This window comes from Aotus nancymaae, unplaced genomic scaffold (assembly GCF_030222135.1).
Source record: "Aotus nancymaae isolate 86718 unplaced genomic scaffold, 86718_ANA_hifiasm-v0.15.2.pri h1tg000102l, whole genome shotgun sequence".
Taxonomy (NCBI): Eukaryota; Metazoa; Chordata; class Mammalia; order Primates; family Aotidae; genus Aotus; species Aotus nancymaae.
The window spans coordinates 625,925-646,753 of record NW_026988517.1 but is presented as its reverse complement, the minus strand read 5'-3'; the positions used below and the strand labels follow the sequence as shown (position 1 = coordinate 646,753).

Genomic DNA, 20,829 nt, shown 5'->3' with positions numbered 1-20,829 from the left:
CCTTTTAGCTCCATTCCAGTCAGGAGGGGGGCACCTGGCACCTACCCTGGCATGCACAGAATTGGGAGTCTACACTCAGGCTTGTGCAAAATCCCTAAAAGTTAAAGCTTTGCTGGGTAATGAAGGAGAACGTGGAGATTTTCTTTCCACTTGACCTGCTTCTCCAGCTCTAATTTCTACTTTTTGAAGCCAACCACAGTATAAAGTTAACTTTGCAATGAGTCATTTGGGATTACACATGAACCTTTTTATCAGGCTTCCACAAGTTTTTAAACCTGGCTTTGTCCAGAGGCTTTTTACAGAGGCCATTCCTTTTTTCATTCTGGAAAATGTTTGATTGTGGAAAATTCAAATTTATACAAAAGTAGTATGTAGGGTAATGAACCCTCACATGCCCATCACCCAGATTCAACAGTTACCAGCTAACTCATAGCAAATCTTGTTTCTCTGTCCCCCACCTACTACCCCAGACACACACATTAGATCATGTTGACACAAATCCCAGACACCACATCATTCTATCTGTAAAATATAAGGCCTCTTTCTTTCTTTTTAAAGATAGGGTCTTGCTCTGTCACTTAAGCTTCAATGCAGTGGTGCAATCACAGCTCACTGCAGCCTCAAACTCCCGGACTTAATCCTCCTACCTCAGCCTCCTGAGTAGCTGGGACTACAGGCATATGCCACCACACCTGGTTAATTATTTTATTTTTTGTATAATGGAGTCTTGCTTTGTTTCCCAGGCAGGTCTCCAGCAATCCTTCCACCTCAGCTCCCAAAGTGCTGGGATTACAGGTGTGAGCCACCATGCCCAGCTTCTGAATATTTAAAAATATATTTAAACAAAATGAGCTTCAAGCTTTTTTTCCCCAAGTCATTTCCTCATAGGGAGATCTCACCCAAAGTGATCAGCGAGGTCTTGCTACCCTCAAGCGGGAGGGAGCAAGCATTTAATGAGGTTGATCTGGGCAGGAGACCATAAAGGGGCAGCAGAGAGGAAGTAATGGCACCTGTCCTCAAGAAGCTTAATGTATATTTGGCATTTGTTATATAACAAACCAATCATAAAACAAGATTGACTATAATTATTAATTGAGGCACTGAGCCTGGATTAATTAATTATTTTAGGCTCTGAGCCTGAGAAGTTAGAAACTTTACCTAGAATAGTCTGGAGCACAGAGTTGCCTGGATCCCACCCATTTTTATTCTAATGTCAACTGGTCTAGGATATGACTGAGACATGAAGATTTTAAAGGCATCTAGGGTATTTCTGTATGCAACCGAGCTTAAGAATCACTGTCCTAGAACAGTGTTTCCTAAAGTGTGGTCCTAAAGGCATGTAATTCTAATGCATGCTTCAGTTTGAGAACCATCCTAGTGTGTTATAGGAGAAATAAGCAGAATAACTGGCAGAGGCTTTGTGGAGGAAGGGGCAGTGAAAAACAGAGAGGAAAATAAGACATTCTACAAGATGTCAGAGGTGATCTGCAGACCAGCAGCATGAGCACACCTAGGAGCTTATTAGAAATGTAGAATCTTTGACCTCATTCCAGACCTGCTGAATGAGGATCTGCATTTTGACAAGATCCCCATGCACATTAGAGTTTGAGACACACTGATGTAGTAGTATATACCATAAATGGACTTCCATTATAAAATCAGAGAAAATAAAGCATAGCCTGACTGTGCTAGAAAGGAGAGCCTTTCAGCTGGTGTTCTTGGAGCCATTCTAAGGGAAAGGGGCCATATTCCTTTGTATAATGAGAATCAGACCCATGTGAGCTATGTTTGCCTGCATTGAGACCCCATGTAAGTTGAACTATCCCAGCTGGGTGCGGTGGCTCATGCCTGTAATCCCAGCACTTTGGGAGGCCGAGGCAGGTGGATCAGGATGTCAGGAGTTCGAGACCAGCTTGGCCAATATGGTGAAACCTCATCTCTACCAAAAATATAAACATTAGCCAGGCAACTGCTTGAATCTGGGAGGCGGAGGTTGTAGTGAGCCAAGATCACACCACTGCACTCCAGCCTGGGTGACAGAGCAAGACTCCATCTCAAAAAAAAAAAAAAAAAAAAAAGTTGAACTATCCCTTAGTCACACCTTCCTATGTGCCTACAGAGCAGAGGTTCAGGTGCAGTCAAATAACCTGGGAGTTTCCATGGCAGGGCCACCCTCCTGGTGGGGTAACCATCCAGGCCTTGGTATTTTTATAAATCTCTCCAAGTTATTCTAATGGACAGCCAAGGTTGAAAACCACTGCTATGGATCTTTGGTCCTCCACGTTTCCTTGTTTCATTCAAGGTAAAAGTGAGCTAAATTTCTAGCTGTAGCCATTAAAAACACAAAATTAAGTTCCAGGTGGCAGGCTTAATGGTTCAACATCTGGATTCCCAAAATAGGTATAGAGGGGACTAGAGAGGTGTTCCCAGTTAAGTGGTTTTGTATTCTGGAATTTCTTAAATTCTCTGGATTCTGAGTGTAGTTCTGGCATTGGCTTAAACCTGGAGACAAGTAATTTAGTGTCTCTGCAGGCTGTTCTCATGTGGGTTAGTGCCCTTGTCTGTGTGTGTATGAGGTTAATGTTTGGTGTGTGCCTAACCCAGTACAAATAGTTGAAGTCCTGAGAGGTGGAGAGGACTGCTTGTCTTTGCTACCTGCTATCTGGAGTTAGTAGAGGATGTTTCAAAGAGAAAGCATGCTCTTATCACTCCTTCAGGTGGAGTTACATTTGTATAGGCGGAAGACTGAAGAATGGGATGTCAGGGGAGAGAGCTGCCTGAGAATGTCCAGCCTAGGGTGTTTGTGAGACAGTGAAGAGAGAAACTCACCCAGGTGGCCCTGTGCATGGGCCACATCACACCTTTAGGTAGATGGGGTAAGGCCATGGAGTAGCAAAAGAGTCTTTGAGAGCAGGGTGACAATTCAGTTTATCTTGTGTATTATTTTTGAGCAAAAAAAAAAAAAAAAAAAAGGCAATCTGAATAGGAAGTCAGTCCTCATGGAGAAAGGTTGAGCATCCTCTCAACTAAAACATTTGGACTGGCTGGCACAGTGGCTCACGTCTGTAATCCCAGCACTTTGAGAGGCCGAGGTGGGTGGATCATCTGAGATCAGGAGTTCGAGACCAGCCTGACAAACACGGTGAAACCCCATCTTTACTAAAAATACACACACACACACACACACACAAATTAACTGGGTCTGGGGGCAGGTGCCTGCCTGTAATCCCAGCTACTCAGGAGGCTGAGACAGAAGAATCACTTGAACCCAGGAGGCAGAGGTTGCAGAGCGAAGATCACACCATTGCACTACAGCCTGGGCGATGAGAGTGAAACTCTGTCTCAAAAACAAACAAACAGACAAAAAATTTGGACTTATCCTTCGGTATATTCCTTGTAAACTCTTATGTTAATATACCCTTTAGACACATCTTACTCTCGACATCACATAGTCTTGGATCTGCCATAATTTAAATGATGTTTCCCAAACAGATTTTCCCATGGAAAGGTCAGCTATGACTTGTCTGCCTGGTCTCTGGCTCCAGCCCCAATGTTTTAGTTCTTTACCTCCCAGTCCTTCTCTAATTAAACCTCCCCATCCTGTGTCTGTCTGATCCCCCAGGGTCGCACCAGGTGCCTGGTTAACTTGTCTCAAATAAATGTATGGAATGAAGATATTAACCATCGATAATGCAAAATATACAGTTATGTGAAGAGGAAATCTGACAAAGGAAAAGATGTTCAATCTCACTAGCAATCAGAAAAATGCAAATGTGAGATAATTTTTCAATCACCAAATGAACAAAGGTGAAAAAGAATGAAAATACCAGAGTCTGGGAGACTAGGGAAATGGAGTATCTCATTGGTAGCAGTGGTCAGTGACACCAACTTTCTGGAAAACAGTTTGGTAATGTTTGTTATAAATGTAAAAATGTGCAGACATAGCAATTCCACTTCTGAGAGTTTATCCTGGAAAAATTGTTGAGCAGGGACCAAGGATGTTCAGAACAGCCTTAATTGATAATAAAGAATAATTAGAAATAATCTAAATGTCCACCAATTGAGAAGTGTTCATATCAATTATGGTATGTTCAGACAGTGGAATACTAGAAAGACTTCAGAATGATGTTAGTACTAATAGACATGAAAAGATGTCCATTAGATATTATGCCCTTATGGTCCTTGTGGTGCCATTAATGTAAAGTTAATGCAAGCTTGGGCATGTGTGCATGTATGCACAGGGACATCTAGAATGGCAGTTACCAAAACATCAACCCCTCCTGCTTGGAGGAGCTTTGAATGACTTTACTTTCTTCTTTTTTATTGTTCCTAACATTGAAAATTTTATTTTTAACTTAATAGCTAACATTAGCAGAGTATATCTTATGTGCTGGTCACTGCTCTAATTCCTGTACACTATTATTATTACTGAAGAAATCAAAGGTGATGAGAGATTAAGTAACTTACATGAGATTCTCAGCTAGTAAATGATAGAGCTAGTATTCAAAACCTGATAGTGTTGCTTCATAGACTGCACTCTTAAAAAAAAAAAAAATTCAGTTAGAGTCTTACTCTGTCACCCAGGCTGGAGTGCAGTGGTGCAATATCAGCTTGCTGCAACCTCTGCCTTCCAGGCTCAAGTGATCCTCCTGCCTCAGCCTCCCAAGAAACTGGGACCATAGCTGTGTGTCACCATGCCCAGCTAATTTTTATGTATTTTTTGGTAGGGTCAGTGTTTCAACATGTTGCCCAGGCTGGTCTCGAGCTGCTGAACTCAGGCCATCCACCCACCTGGACCTCCCAAAGTGCTGGAATCACAGTCATGAGCCACCTCACCCAGCCTAACAGACTGCACTCTTGCTACACTAATTAGTTTCAGTAGAGTGAAAGTCTTAAATCCCGCCCAAACAACAATCCTACTCCTCTGCTCAAAGTAGTCATTGTTTACCATTTGACATGGATTCCTCCAAAACTTTTGCTTTCTCCAGACACTTGTGCACACACACACGTGTGTTTTTCTTTTTTATAAAATGGGATGGTAGTGTCCGCCCTGTCAGTATGTAAGTTCACCGTCATATTTTTTATTTATCTCTGGGGAATATTCCACAGCATGACCATACAGAATTGATGTAATCATACTTCTACTGAAAACCTGGTCATTTCCAGTTCTTCAGCCTAACAGACAAAGCTTCATCGAGCATTCTCATATACATATTACAGGGTGTGGCAGTGTAATTATATTCCTGTGATCATTTCCTAGAAATGGAACCACGGGTCAAAAGGCATGCACACTGAATGTTGAAAGAGGCTGCCCACACCAGGAAGGCTGTGTCATTACACCTGCAGGAGATGAGAGGCCATCTCCCACATTTTCACTGACACAGGAAGTTGTTGATCTTTTTAACTGATGCTAGTATAAGAAATGAAGAATATTATTTCATTTGTAGTAATTTAAAAGTTCGTGATTACTGGTAAAGTTGAGCATGTTTTCACATGTGTATTGGCCATCTTCATTTCTTCTCAGAATTGTTTACTTTCTATAGGATAATTTGAGTTAATTGGATAATCTTATGAATTCAAAGGAGCATTGTTGTATTATAAATAGTAGTCTTTTGATGCTTTCTTGTGTTGCAGATATTTTTCTCAGTACATTACTTTTCTTTGAACTTGATTTATATGTTATTTACTATACAGAAGTTTTCATTTATTTTAGTTTTGGGTAATCAAATCTGTCCCTTTTTTTTTCTTTATGGTTTTATACCTTGTTTAGGAAGTCTTTCTCTACAATATTCTCCAAGAATATAAGAATACTCTCCTATAGTCTCTTCTAGTACATTTGCATTTTTGCTTATAGATTTATTTTTATGTTTAGACTTTAATCCATGAAGAACTTAGTATTGTGTTTGGTGAAAAGTAGAGATTTAACTTTCTATTTTTAGGTTGGTTGTCTTTAAGCAACTCCTTCATCAAAACCCAAATTCCGTGATGGGCATGGTGATACATGCCTGTAATCCTAGCACTTTGGGAGGCCAAGGTGGGCTGATGACTTAAGCCCAAGAGTTCAAGACCAGCCTGGGCAACATGAAGAAACCCCGTCTCTACAAAAAATACAAAAATTAGCCAGGCGTGAGGGCATGTGCATGTAGTCCCAGCTACTTGGGAGGCTGAGGTAGGTAGATTGCCTGAGCCCAGGTGGTCGAGGTTGCAGTGAGCTGAAATCATGCCACTGCACTCCAACTTGGGTGAGACTCTGTCTCAAAAAAAACCTGAATTCCCATAGATATGCAGGTCTGTTTCTGGACTGTTGTGCCATTGGTCCCTTGTCTATATCTGGCCTGTAATCACACTGCTTTAATTATTGAAGCTTCTCCACAAGTTTTTTCATGTGCTAAGCCATCCCCATTTCTCTTCATTTTTGAATGTACCTCAACCATTCTGATACTTTTCTTTTTTAAGAGGATCTTTAGAGTTAGATAGTCATGGTATAAAAGTCCTCCCTTGGGATTTCAGTTATAATAGATTGGAGCTACTCATGCATTTGTGGTTGGTTGACATCTTACAAAGGGGAACTCTCTGAGGTCTTTCTTCTTGCACACCTCCACTCCAGCCTATGATTCCAAGGCTTCTAGAAAGGACAGATCACTACACATCATTGATTTAATTTCTTTCCTTCCCCGGATGGCCTGTGGATTTTTACATGAACTTTCAGAGGGAAAAGAGTGAAAAGCATGGAAACCTCAGACCTTGCAGAGAAACTCAGAGAGAAATACTTTTCATCAGGGAATATTTTTTCTGCTCCTGGCAGACCACACTGAACACTCATGTGTGAACAGCCTGGGGTAATCAGGTTCCAGTTGAGGCTTTTTTTAAAAAACAGCTTTATTGTTCTAGAATAACTTAAAATTCTCTCATTGTTAAGTGTACTGGTAAATGATTTTTAGTAAATGTATGGAATTATGCAACCGTCACCATAATCCAATTTTAGAATATTTCCATCACTCCCAGAAGATCCCTTGTGCCCTTGTATAGTCATTCTCTGGATGCCACTCTGTCCTTAACATGACAGCATCAGAAGTGGGGGACAAATGAGGGCATCCCCAAGAGATCCTCTGCCTGTGAGTCTAGGACCAACACCATAACCACATACATAGCATGACCCCACATGATACCACTCTCTTGGGGAGACCCAGGTGGGGCTTCCTCCTGAGGGCCCTGGTCACACTGAGCCCCATCCTTACCCTTCTAGGTGGATAAAGTTTGAAGAAATGGTAGAGGAAGGCGGCGAATGCTGGAGCAAGCCCCATGTGTCCACGCTCTCCCTGCACAGCCTCTTTGAGCTCTGTACCTGCCTGCAGACGGGGACGGTGCTGCTGGATTTGGACAGTGGCTCCTTACCACAGATCATAGGTGAGGCAGGGGCCACTGTGTGCATCTCTCCTGTGGTTCCTTGCAAACCAGGGCAGCTCCCCTGACCTCGTGCCTGCCCTCGAGCCTGTGTGACTGGCCCATCTCTGACACCTGATTCTGCAGAGACCAGCTTTGACTCTGTTGCTCCCAGGGCAGAATCAAAGCTGCCCCAAGTTTCAGTTCCACAGAGACCTCCAGCAGAGAGGAAAAGACCATCCTCCAAAATGCTATCCAGAAATGTAGCAAAAGGGGAGAGGGCCTCTTGGCATGGTCAGAGACACCTCTTGCCATGACAACCTGTTTCTTTTCAGGGTAAAATGGGTCATTATCTTCTTTAGGAAATTAGCTATCATTTAGTGGTGTGTCAAAGGGAGGAGGTAGCTTGCCTTAACACCTCTAAAAATTTTTGTCAGTTTTGTTCCAGCACATTGGGTTTTTCCAGAAGTATTTTACCCAAAATGCTTTTCTAAAAAGAATTCATTTTAGGACTAAAATCATTGAACACAATACCTTTATGCTTCCTAGGGCAATTTCGTATGGACTGTTTATTTTACTTTTCATAAGAACATTGACAGAGCAGAGTCTTACATACATACACACACACACAGACACACACACACACACACACACAGACATGCATGCGCCCTTGAACAGGAGGCCAAGAGTTGGTGATGCACCCAGTTTTCCACAGTTAGTGGCAAAGCCAGAAGTATTTCCACACTCCCGCTGACACCTCCAACTCACATTTAATTCCACTCATAACAGGTGAAACTGAACACCCCCACACCCTGGGGATGTTCTGTCCACAGGGACGAAGTATGTTTGTTTTCCATGCAGATGATGTCATTGAGAAGCAGATTGAGGATGGTCTCCTGTGGCCAGAGCTCTGGGAGAGGGTCAGTTACGTCCTCCTGAGGAGGCACCGTCACCAAACCAAGAAGCCCATCCACTGCTCCTTAGTCGACACTGGGAAGTCAGTCTCCACCACAAGTGAGTTGGGGTTTACGCTGCTGGGCATGGGACATGCAGGGCCAAGTATCAGGCCCTGTTATCCAGGTGAGCCCACTTTAGGGGCTGGGAGTTTCTGGAGAAATTCTGATGTTTGGGGATCCCTCAGCCTCCTTCTCTGGCAGGCCTGCAGGGATCCCAGCCACACTCCCATGTTGTTCCCACCACCAGAGCAGAACACTTTCTAGGAAGAGAGTTGGTTCTCAGCCAGGGCTGCAAATTGTAAATCATTTTGGGGCTTGAGATGTGTCCTAATGCCTTGGCCCCATCCTGGAGAATTAGAGTCGGTTGGTCTGGGGTATGGCCTAGGAAAGGAGAGAGAGGTTAGAACATACCCCAGGAGATTCCCATGTCACACAGCATTGGGAAATGCTGGTAGAGATGGCTTGCTTATTCAAAAGACCCAAAAGTTTCACATCAAACCCCCTGGAGAGGTCAAGAGCCTCAGCAGAAAATGGAACACAACAGGGTGATAGAAGGGGCTGGGCTTATCTCAAGAGTGCCAGGGCTTGTAGACCGGGTGGCTGATGTCACTCTGATTAACAGGATCTGGGACCATTTAGAGAGGGTGGATTGTTCCATGCACACATCTGAAATATCCAACACTCCACTATCCTATTTGAGCCTAGATGCCCAGAGACATTAGCCCTGCTGAGCCTGTCAGACAAACACAGTAACCAGAGCTAAGTTGCTAAATTAAAAACACTGAGGAACCTCTTTAAATGAATTACTTAAAAATGGGAAGTGACCTGGGCATGGTGGCATACACCTGTAATCCCAGTACTTTGAGAGTCCAAGGTGGGTGGATGGCTTGAGCTCAGGAGTTTGTGACCAGCCTGGGCAACATGGCATACACACAATCTCTACAAGAAATACATAAACTCTATGGTTTAACCCCATCTTTACAAAACCCCATGGCATAAACTCCACCTCTACAAAAAATTAGCCAGGTGTGGTGCCACACACCTGTAGTCTCAGCTAATCAGGAGGCTGAGTGGGGAGGATCACTTGAACCCAGGAGACAGAGGTTGCAGTGTGCTGAGATCATGCCATAGCACTCCAGCCTGGGTGAGCGAGCAAGACCTTGTCTCAAAAAATCCCCCAATAAACAATGGGAAGTGTTTAACATACCATAATAACAATAGTTACATACTCAGCACTTACCACATTCTGGGCACTATTCTGAGTGCTCTTCCTGTTTTAACTCACTTCATCCTCACAAAAACACTGTGGTGTGTAGGTACAGTTCTTGTCCCCATTTTACAGATGAGACACCTGAGGCACAGAGAATTTAAGTAGCTTGCCTAAGGTCACACAGCCAGTAAGTGGTAGAATCAGGGATGAACCCAAGCAGTCTACTACACTTTGTACCCATTTAATCAATTGTGTAACTATCTCACTTTCAACAGTACAGATATTCTCTCTGTAATTTTTTTTTGTTTTTTTAAATGGAGTCTCACTCTGTCACCCAGGCTGGAGTGCAGTGGCACAATCTTGGCTCACTGCATTTTCTGCCTCCTGGATTCAAGCGATTCTCCTGCCTCAGCCACCCAAGTAGCTGGGACTACAGGTGCCCACCACCACACCTGGCTAATTTTTGTATTTTTAGTAGAAACAGGGTTTCACCATGTTGGTCAGGCTGATCTCGAACTCCTGACCTCAGGTGATCCACCTGCCTCAGCCTCCCAAAGTGCTGGAATTACAGACATGAGCTACTGCACCCAGCCTATAATCTTGTTCAGACTATTGACTTGCTTAAATGAAAAAAAAAAAAAATTCTTCCTGAAAGGGGAAGAGACATGTCTCGTAGCCCAGTTTTATTTAGTTGAGACTTTGCTATACCAGAAAGACTGTTGAAGCCAAGTCCATTCTGATTCTCCTCTCAGTCCTGGCCAGAGTCCTGGTGCTGGTCTGAGTCTACACCACTCCACGGAGGACCTGTGGATGCAGCAGAGTGTGTGCTCTGCCCCTCTGTGGCAGCTTTGTTTAGGCTGTGGCATCTGTGACATGGCCACATTGCCATAGGTGGGGGAGACAAAGCCCAGGATCTGCCAAGAATTCTCAGGGCATGTATCAGGAGAAGCCTAACTTTCACTCTAAACCCAGGCTGCTGTCAGGGCCTCATTTACTACGTTAGTATTCAGGTCATTCCTCTGAAAAATGAGGCTCTCAGTCACATCCTGATGTAATCAATACCCACTTCCATGTTCTAGGCATTTTTATCTCAGTTTTTATCTTCATCTTCACCAAACTGACATTAACCCTGTTTTTTTGGTGAAAAACTTTCCCGGAAACAGAATTAAAAAAAAAAAAAGCAAGGTCCTTTCCTTCAGTTCAGTCAGGCAGCATTCCCATCACTGGGTGGCAGTCTCGTACCACCACATGAAGAAGAAATGTGGGCGGAGTCATGGCCCCTTTTTGCTGGGCATGGATGGTGTGGGGTGGTGGTTTGAGGTGAGAGGTCACAGACAGGCTTTTTACACAGCTTTTCAGGGATACACAGACAGGCAAGCTGGAGGAAAGAAAGGAGCCAACTTAGAAAATGAAGAGAAAAAGAAAAAGCAGTGAAGGACTATTTTCCTTCTGGTACTTTTGCTAAAATGTCAAGATGTTAACAAGTGCAGCCCAGTGCTGTGCCCCATCCATGCCCGAGGAGTGACTTGGGGGGCAGTGCAGCCCCTGCCCATGGCCTTGGCCATAGCAGGTGTTTTCTGCAGTCTTCTCTGTCTGTCCTGATGGCCCAAGTCCACTTAGTCTCCCCTGGCCTGGTTATTCCACATAGGGATGCCCAGTGAATGTTCAGTGGGTAGACAGTGGCTTCGGGAAGACCTTCCACTCAGTTGTCATTGTATATGAGGTCACCTCCCTACTGACACTGCTCGGGGGTGGGGAACCACTGGGACAAGAGGCATGAGTGGATGGTTACAGCTTTGTGTGAACCAGGTCATATTCAAGGTGGTCACCTGCCCTGAGGTGGCCCAGCATGCAGAACACAGGGGACAGGAGAAGGATCAGAGAAGAGGAGATGCTGACTGAGTCTTGGAGCATAAACAGAAGTTTTCCAGGAGCAAGGAGGAGGAAGAGGGGGTTCTAAACAAAGGAAACAAATAGCAGGTTGGGGGAGGGAAGAGAAGGAGCTGGAGGTAAAGAACATCAGTTCAGTTTACAGGAAGTGCAGGAGTTAAGGGGAAGAGAAGGTCAGAGAAAAGAGGGCCTTGTACACTCAGCAAAAGAACCCAGATTCTAGTGGGGCATGGTGGCTCACTCCTGTAATCCCAGCACTTTGGGAGACCAAGGCGGGCAAATCACCTGAGGTCAAGAGTTCGAGATCAGCCTGACCAACATGGAGAAACCCCTTCTCTACTAAAAATACAAAAATTAGCTGGGCGTGGTTGTGGGTGCCTGTAGTCCCAGCTACTGGGGAAGTTGAGGTAGGAGAATCACTTGAAACCAGGAGGTGGAGATTGCAGTGAGCTGAGATTATGCCACTGCACTCCACTCTGGGTGACAGAGCAAGATTCTGTCTCAAAATACATATGTATATGTATGTAAATGTAATTTCTATTCCTGCATGTAATTATTCTACTCTGGCTTCATGTAACAGGAAGACCCCTAGCCTGAGAGTTAAAAACTTCTAACTTCTTTACCAAGCACACCATCTGGCTGTCTTTACCCTGGTCTCTGCCACTGACTACCTGCATGGCCTCAGTCACATAATTTCTCTATCAGGGCCTCAGTGTTGTGGCTTGATTGCGTGGTGGTGGTGGTTAGGGTTAGTTTTGTCAATGCCAAAACTCTTCCAAATAGTTGAAGAGATTTATGAACTCTTTTTCCAGAGAAAAAGCACACTCAAATAAACATTTTTCAAATGATTTCCAAGTGTTTACAAACTTCCTAGATTCTGTCTATGGACTTCAGTTTAACATTCCTTGGACTGGCTCCCCATCCTTTTCTTTAAATAGCTCTCTCTGGCTCTAACTCTAATTCCTCTTAGAAATAAAAATAGAAAAGAAACAATTTTGCCAGGTGCGGTGGCAGGTGCCTATAGTCCCAGCTACTTGGGAGGCTGAGGTGGGAGGATCGCTTGAGTCCAGGAGTTCTGGGCTGCAGTGCACTATGCCTATCGGGTGTCTGCACTAAGTGCGGCATCAATATGGTGACCTCCCAGGAGCAGGGGACCACCAGGTTGCCTAAGCGGGGGTGAACTGGCCCAGGTCAGAAATGGAGCAGGTCAAAACTCCCGTGCTGATCAGTAGTGGGATCATGACTGTGAACAGCCACTGCACTCCAGCCTGGGCAACATAGCGAGACCCCGTCTCTAAAAAGAAGAAAAGGAACAATTTTTATCTCTGCTAAGAACTCACTTCTGATAAAAATGGCTCTGACATGTCTCAGCCACATTCTGAAAATCAGGATTCTGGAAAGTCTTGTGCTCTAAGACAAGTGATCTAGGCAAGAAAACTCTATACATCTGTTTATTTGCCCCTTAGAAATCAAAGCTAATCACTTGTACAGTTTGATGGCATTCTCCCGTCGGTAAGAGGTGTCCATCTTTCAATCTCCATAAAATGTAACTGATATATTTAGCGACTTGGAACTCTCACTTCTGGTACATTTAGTGGGGAATGTTGTGTTGAATTTAATAGATATGTTGTTCCTAAGATTTTTTTTTTTTTTTTGAGATAAAGTTTTGCTCTTGTCCCTCAGGCTGGAGTGCAGTGGTGCCATCTCGGCTTACTGCAACCTCTGCCTCCTGGGTTCAAGTGATTCTCTGCTCAGCCTCCTGAGTAGCTGGGATTACAGGTGCACACTGCCACACCTGGCTAATTTGTGTATTTTTAGTAGAGATGGGTTTCACCATGTTGTCCAGGCTAGTCTTAAACTCCTGACCTCAGGTGATACGCCCACCTCGGCCTCCCACTCCTTTCCTCCTCACATCTGGGAAGAGGAGAGGGGACTGAAGGTTAAGTTGATCACCAATAGCCAGTGACTTAATCAGTCATGCTCATGTGAAGCCTCCATAAAAACTCAAGAAAGAACCTGGTTCAGAGAGCTTCCAGGTAGTGGAACATATGGAGGTTCCAGGAGGAGGGTGCACGTGGGGAGGAGTGTGCATGTGGGAAGGAGGTTGCACGTGGGGGGGAGTGTGCACGTGGGAAGGAGTGTGCACGTGGGAAGGAGGGTGCATGTGGGGAGGAGGGTGCACCTGGGGAGGAGGATGCACCTGGGGAGGAGGATGCACCTGGGGAGGAGGATGCACCTGGGGAGGGCATGGAAGCTGTGTACTCCTTCTATACCTCATCCTCTGCATTTTTTCTTCTGTATTATTTGTGATATCCTTAAAATAAACTCCATCTCAAAAAAAAAAAAAAAGATGCTTTTTCATTTTCTGTTTTGGGTTCCTTCTCTGATTCAGTATTCAGGAGTGTGTTGTTTAATTTCTACATATTTGTAAATTTCTGAATTTCCTCCTGTTACTGAATTCTAATTTAAATTTAATATTGTGAGTGGAAAGGATGTTTAATATTATTTCAGTCTTCTTAAATTTGTTAAGACTTGTTTTGTAGTCTAACATAGGATCTATCCTAGAAAATATTTTATGTCCATTTGAAAAGAGCATATATTCTGTTGCAGTTCATTGAAACGTTAGGTTTATATTTGATAGGTTCATTTGGTCTATAGTGTTGTTTAAGTCGACTGAGTCTTTATTGTTTTCTGTCTACTATTACTGTATTGCCATCTGTCTCCCTGCAGATCTGGTAATATTTGCCTTATGTACTTAGGTGCTTCAGTGTTGGCTGCATATACATTATAATAGTTATATCCTCTTGATGAATTGAAACCTTTGTAATTATGTAATGGCCTTCTTTATCTCTTGTGACAATTTTTGACTTAAAGTCTATGTTTTTGTGTTTTGTCTTTTTTAATTGTACTTTAGGTTCTGGGGTACATGTACAGATCATGCAGGATTGTTGTGTAGGTACACACATGGCAATATGATTTGCTGCCTCCATCTCCCTGTCACCCACATCTGGCGTTGCTCCCCATGTTATCCCTCCCCGACCTCTCCAACCCCCTGCTGACCTTCCTTGGCCCCCCACAACAGACCCCAGTGTGTGATGCTCCCCTCCCTGTGTCCACGTGTTCTCATTGTTTAATACCTGCCTATGAGAAATATGTGGTGTGTAATTTTCTGTTCTTGTGTCAGTTTGCTGAGAAGGATGGTTTCCAAATTCATCCATATTCCTACAAAGGAAACGAACTCATCATTTTTTATGGCCGCATAGTATTCCATGGTGTACATGTGCCACATTTTCCTTGTCCAGTCTATCGTCGATGGGCATTTGGGTTGGTTCCAGGTCTTTTCTGTTGTAAACAGTGCCACTATGAACATACATGTGCATGTGTCTTTATAATAGAATGCTTCATAATCCTTTGGGTATATACCCAGTAATGGGATTGCTGCGTCAAATGGAATTTCTATTTCTAGGTACTTCAGGAATCGCCACACTGTCTTCCACAATGGTTGAACTAGTTTATACTCTCACCAACAGTGTAAAAGTGTTCCTATTTCTCCGCATCCTCTCCAACATCTGTTGTCTCCAGATTTTTTAATGATCACCATTCTAACTGGCATGAGGTGGTATCTCAATATGGTTTTCATTTGCATTTCTCTAATAATCAGTGATAATGAGCATTTTTGATATGTTTGTTGGCCTCATATATGCCTTCTTTTGAAAAATGTCTGTTCATGTCTTCTACTTTTAGATGGGTTTGTTTGTTTCTTGTAAATCTGTTTTAGTTCTTTGTAGATTCTGGATATTAGCTCTTTGTCAGATGGGTAGATTGCAAAAATTTTTTCCCATTCTGTTGGTTGTGGGTTCACTCTAATGATTGTTTCTTTTGCTGTACAGAAGCTCTGGAGTTTAATTAGGTCCCATTTGTCTATTTTGGCTTTTATTGCCAATGCTTTTGGTGTTTCGGTCATGAAGTCCTTGCCTATTCCTATGTCCTGAATGGTTTTGCCTAGGTTTTCTTCTAGGGTTTTCATGGTGTTAGGTATTATGTTTAAGTCTTTAATCCATCTGGAGTTGATTTTAGTGTAAGGTGTCAGGAAGTGGCCTGGTTTCTGCTTTCTGCAAACTGCTAGCCAGTTTTTCCAAAACCATTTATTAAATAGGGAATCCTTTTCCCATTGCTTGTTTTTGTCAGATTGTTAAAGATCAGATGGTTGTAGATGTGTGGTGTTGCCTCCAAGGCCTCTGTTCTGTAATTTTGTTTGATATGTGTATAGACACCTATGCTCTTCTTTGGTTACCTTTTTAATGGAAAATCTTATTCTATACTTTCATATTTAGCCTATATGTTTCCTTATAGCTAATGCGAGTTTCTTGTAGGGAGCATAGAGTTAGATCTTTTTAAACATTTATTAAGATTGCAATGTTTTCTCTTTCTCCAAACACAGTAAGTTTGGACTCGATTATTTTTACTTCTCTGGAGGACATTATTTGTCAGACTACAAGTTGGTTGGGAAAATACCAGATATTAACTTTACATTTAATATCTGACAAGTTAACAGTTTCTTACATTTATGTAGAATTTTTCAAGTTTACAAAGTTATTTCACATAGATGATTTTATTTTATCCTCAAATAGCAAAGGAAAGGAAACCAAAAGTAAAAAATACTAAGACATTGCATTTTTATTTCCCCGTTTTACTCAAAGTGTTACAGATTTGGATAAAATAAATAGAAAAAAGAATAAAAATAGCCACTCAATATTGTTTTATATCTGCTCATGAGTATTTATAGTAAAATGAATGCCTTCTAGATCAAAAGCAAAAGAACAAGGTCTGCTTAGGAGAGAACCAAGTCGCTGACCTGTCACTTTAGCATATCATTCTACTATGTAGAATTCAGCTTCTGACCTGTGAGAAATAGATCTCAAAGTTTTCAATGAAAGTTACTTTCAGTAGCATCCAGTTTAGGAGCTGTTGAGACAAGTCCAAACTAGCAGTTGGACGGAAAAAATACATATAAGAACCCATCAATGAAAGGGTAAATAAAACACAGGGATGGAAGGGTTTCTAAACTGGTTAGTCATGGAAAATTAAGGCTGACAGCTCATTTCAGATGTATAACAGATATAAAACAACATTTTAAGGCTAAACTTTGTATGCATTACTTTTCAGTCATTTAACATCACACACACACACACACACACACACACACACACACCCCTACTGAATGAATAATTGGAATACATGAATGAATATAAATGAATAATTGGAAACATATTTGAATAGGTAGAAAATAAAATATAGTGTGCAATAATTTGCTCCTGCAGAGAAAGTTGTAAAAATTTATGTAATGAGAAACCTGCATGAATCTGGAAGGCTATGTGTTATTTTGATGCCAGTTTCTGACTCTGCAGAAGTGGCCAGATTAGAAAGTGATGCTTCAATCACAGAACTCAGATGATCAGATCCATGAGCCAGTGGGTAGAAATCTAGAGCAGAAATCTCAAAATCACCTTAAGAATTGGAAGGGCTCTAAGAAGTCTCCTTGATTTATCAAATGTCAGAAAAATTATGATGTGAAATTGTTTATTTCCTTCAAAACATACAAGTTAAATGGTTGCTAATTACTGGCTTTTGTTAATAACAAAGAAAAGCATACCTCTTGATGGCAACCATGCAAAAAAAAGGTAACAATAATGAACTTCAGTGCGAAATTAACCGTAAGGAAAGTGAAGGTTGAGGGCTGAAAAATTACTGATGAAGTTCTGATTCAGACCCAGTGAAAATTAGGAAAGAAGTCTCAAAGAATGAAGTGGGGTTACCACCTGATGGGAAACCTATAGCAGGTTGGAATAGGAGGCTAATAGGAGAGGACAAGTAGTGCCGAAGTAACAGATTCATAAATTATTAAATGCATTAGTAGAAGAAAAGTGGGAATGAGTGTGGGCCTAGCAAGTGGGTACAGATGAAAGAAAAAATAAAAATCAAATTAATGGAAAGATTCAGAAAACTAAAACCAAATATAGTAGATATATGCAATGAATTGTCTTTTTACAGGAAACAAATATTTTACAGTGCCTGGTATATAAGAATTGCTCAACAGTTTTTGATATATAAATAAAAGGATTATAATATAAAGTTTAGAAATTTTCTAGGGAAGCAAGATGAAAAGATTAAGTGAAAGAAATTAGGAAATAAGATGGGAAAACTTCAGGTCAAATCAAAGAGGATGATAACTCCTATTATTCAAACAATAGGAGTTTAAGAAAGAGAAAATGGAAATTGAGAGGATATACATGAGATAATTAACTCAAGAAAATGTGCCAAGGCATAAGTTTCCAGTTTGAAACAGTTCACTTAGTACCTAGGTCAATGGTTGAAATTAGATCCACATCAAAGAAAATCATGAGGACATTTCCGAATACCAGAGACAAAGAGAGATCTTTTGAAGGATGCAAAATTAAAAAAATATCAAATTACTCACAAGGATTGGTAAACATGTCATGTCCCCAGACTTTTCACAGCAGTACTGGAAGTTAGATGTCATACCTTCAAACTTCGGGGAGAAAATGGAAATAAGTCTAAAATTCAGTGCCATGTCAAGCTGTTAATTAAATGTGTCTAAAATCAAGATATTTTCAGATAGCCTGGGTATGATAATAATTACTTCTTGGCTGTGTGAGGTTGTTCAGGCCTCTAATCCTAGCACATTGAGAGTCTGAGATGGGCAGATCATGAAGCTAGGAGACCGAGACCATCCTGGTTAGCACAGTGAAACCCCGTCACTAGTAAAAATGCAAAAATTAGCTGAGTGTGGTGACACACACCTGTAGTCCCAGCAACTTGTGAGGATGAGGCAGAAGAATCACTTGAACCCAGGAGGTGGAGGTTGCAGTGAGCCGAGATCACACCACATCCTTAGCTAACTTCTTAGCTTTTCTAGTGGGATATCAATAAACGTTGTTTAAAATTAAAAAGTATAGAAGTAGCAAAATGAACCTTATTTGGGTTTATGAAGTTGTTGACCTAAAAGGAAGAAGCCAAGGCACAATTAACATAAGTAAGAGAGTTCATTTGGGCCAAGCTTGAGGATTGCAACCCAAGAGCATAGATTCAAGTTGTCCTGAATATACACTGATTACACTGATTAGAAACAGTTGCAAGTGGATTTTCAAAGGCATTAAAAGGGGGCAGGGTGTGGATTGATGCAAAGTTATTTGTCAGGAAGTCTCAGTTTACAAAAATAACATTGATTCATGATTGGCTATACAGGCAGTTTCAGGAAAGGACTACATAGCTCAAAGAAGGAAGTAGGGCATGATTGCTGTCTCATTTTAATGTCTCTCTGGGCCTGGTAATTAAAAGCACTTTATATTCTTCAGATAAGTGTTTTTTTCTTTATTTTCTCAGAGTTTATTTAAGAGAAAGCTACAATTGTTGAGAGTGCATTTCTGTAAGACTTGTGAAATGTAGTGGGAGCATAGGACTACTGTTTCTTTGTAATATAATTTTATAAACTATTGGATGCTTTAAACTATGTGATGATAAGCAACCTCAACAAATGTAAAGATAATGTAACTGAAATATAAGGAATATTTTAATATATATAAAGATAAAATTGTTGTTTTTGTTATTACAGATTCCTAATCTGAAAATCTGAAATCCATAGTGCTCCGAAATCTGAAACTTTTTGAGCACCAATGTGACACCACATGTAGGAACTTGCAGTGTGAGTACTTAACACAAACTTTGTTTCATGTGCAAAATTACTTAAAATAGTTTGTAAAATTAACTTCAGGCTATATGTATAAAGTATATATGAAACATAACTGAATTTTGTGTTTGTTGGGGGTTCCATTCCTATGATATCTCATGTATATGTAAATATTCCCAAATCTGAAAAAATTAGAAATCCAAAACACTTCTTGGCCCAAGCATTTTGGATAAGGATACTCAACCTGTCATTTGAAAATGAAATATTTTTCTTTGATAGTTCTACATGCCACAAGTTTTTCTGATTCCAAACAAGCCCATGTCAACTGTCATCTCCGAGATGTGTGATTTGAAGCTTAGCAGAAAACCTGCCTCCCGCTTTTTCTGGATTGTTTTCTAGGTATAATGCAGATAAAAGGCAGAAATTCTAAACTCTTAAATCTTGCTTTGGGTTCTATCTAAACATGACTCAAGGGCAATCTTAGACAACCTTTATCAATCTTTAGCCTTCCTTTTCTCCTTTTTAATGGTCACCTACTTTAAAACTATTGAACTGTTTTAAAATCAACACTGAAAAAATTGGGAGGCCTAGTGGGTGGCAAATATTTTGAAAATGTTGGGAATGAAGGTAGAAATGTAAGTGGCTATGCTTATAGAAACCATTTTCCCATCAATGAATTATATTTTATATAAAGCAATGTATGAGGCCTCTTTTTCAAGTAGCTACAAGTGTACTCATTGAAGAAATAGGTAGGTTCCAATGAGCGTAACAATTTTGGGCTTTGGATTGAAAGCGTAATACAAGTATCACTGGTGCCATTGACTATAGAAAGTATCATGGCTAGCACTAAATTGTGACTTGAATTTTTTTCTTTAGATTTTTCAAGATTTATATGATTTATTTTGTATCTCTGTCTTGCTGAATTTAAGATAAAGCTGACACACACTCCTTGTTTTAAAATGTGTTATTAAAACATATATCTCATGCTGGTCTGAGTTACATTTTCAGTATCTTCCAGTAAGTTATGGAAGGTACTATTGTTTAGTTATGTTGAATTTTATGGAGGTATTTTAAAGACATTTCCGACTACATTTATCCTGAATTATTCAGCTTTTTTCTCGAAGTAAATTTCATGATGCCATGAAACATACATGATCTTTCTTGCCTAGATATTCTTTGTACTTGGCAGTTTGGGGTTGATATTGCATGTGCATATTTAACTTCACCTTGATCTCTTAACATCGCTGCAATGATAAATCTGTAATTAGAATCACTTTTCTGTTTGTTAATTTAACAGGCTAACATGACATCCTGTTTTTAATATTTACACTCCCATCTACTTGATGTAGTTTAGAAATCAGAACACCATGAAAGATAGAACACAGAAGGTTAAAACAGAATCTAGCCAAAGAAAGCAGAAGAGATAAATAATATGCAACAGAAATGAGTTGATTATAGTATGGGAAAAAGTGTGTTTCTAAAGTTTCTCAAATTGAAGGCTCCAAATGAAATAATTATTTGATCGTTTTTTTTCTGGCAGCCCAGTGCCCACATACAAATCTACAGAGATGAAATTTTTCCCTAAGCAAAATTAGCTCTCTTTTAAAACAGGACATAAAGGACATGCAGAAACCTAATGTGTAGAAATGACATTAAGTCAACCTATAACCGGTGTCTTGAAT

At 41.1% G+C, this 20,829-nt stretch overlaps 1 long non-coding RNA gene across 1 annotated transcript in view; it reads left to right on the top strand.

The window, feature by feature from the left end:
• The window catches only part of LOC135272030 (uncharacterized), a 41,980-nt gene that overhangs the window by 19,333 nt on the left and 1,818 nt on the right, over positions 1-20,829 (top strand). The window contains exon 6 of the long non-coding RNA XR_010340137.1: positions 19,073-19,162. This is a non-coding gene — a long non-coding RNA (uncharacterized LOC135272030). The remainder of the gene's footprint in view (positions 1-19,072; positions 19,163-20,829) is intronic.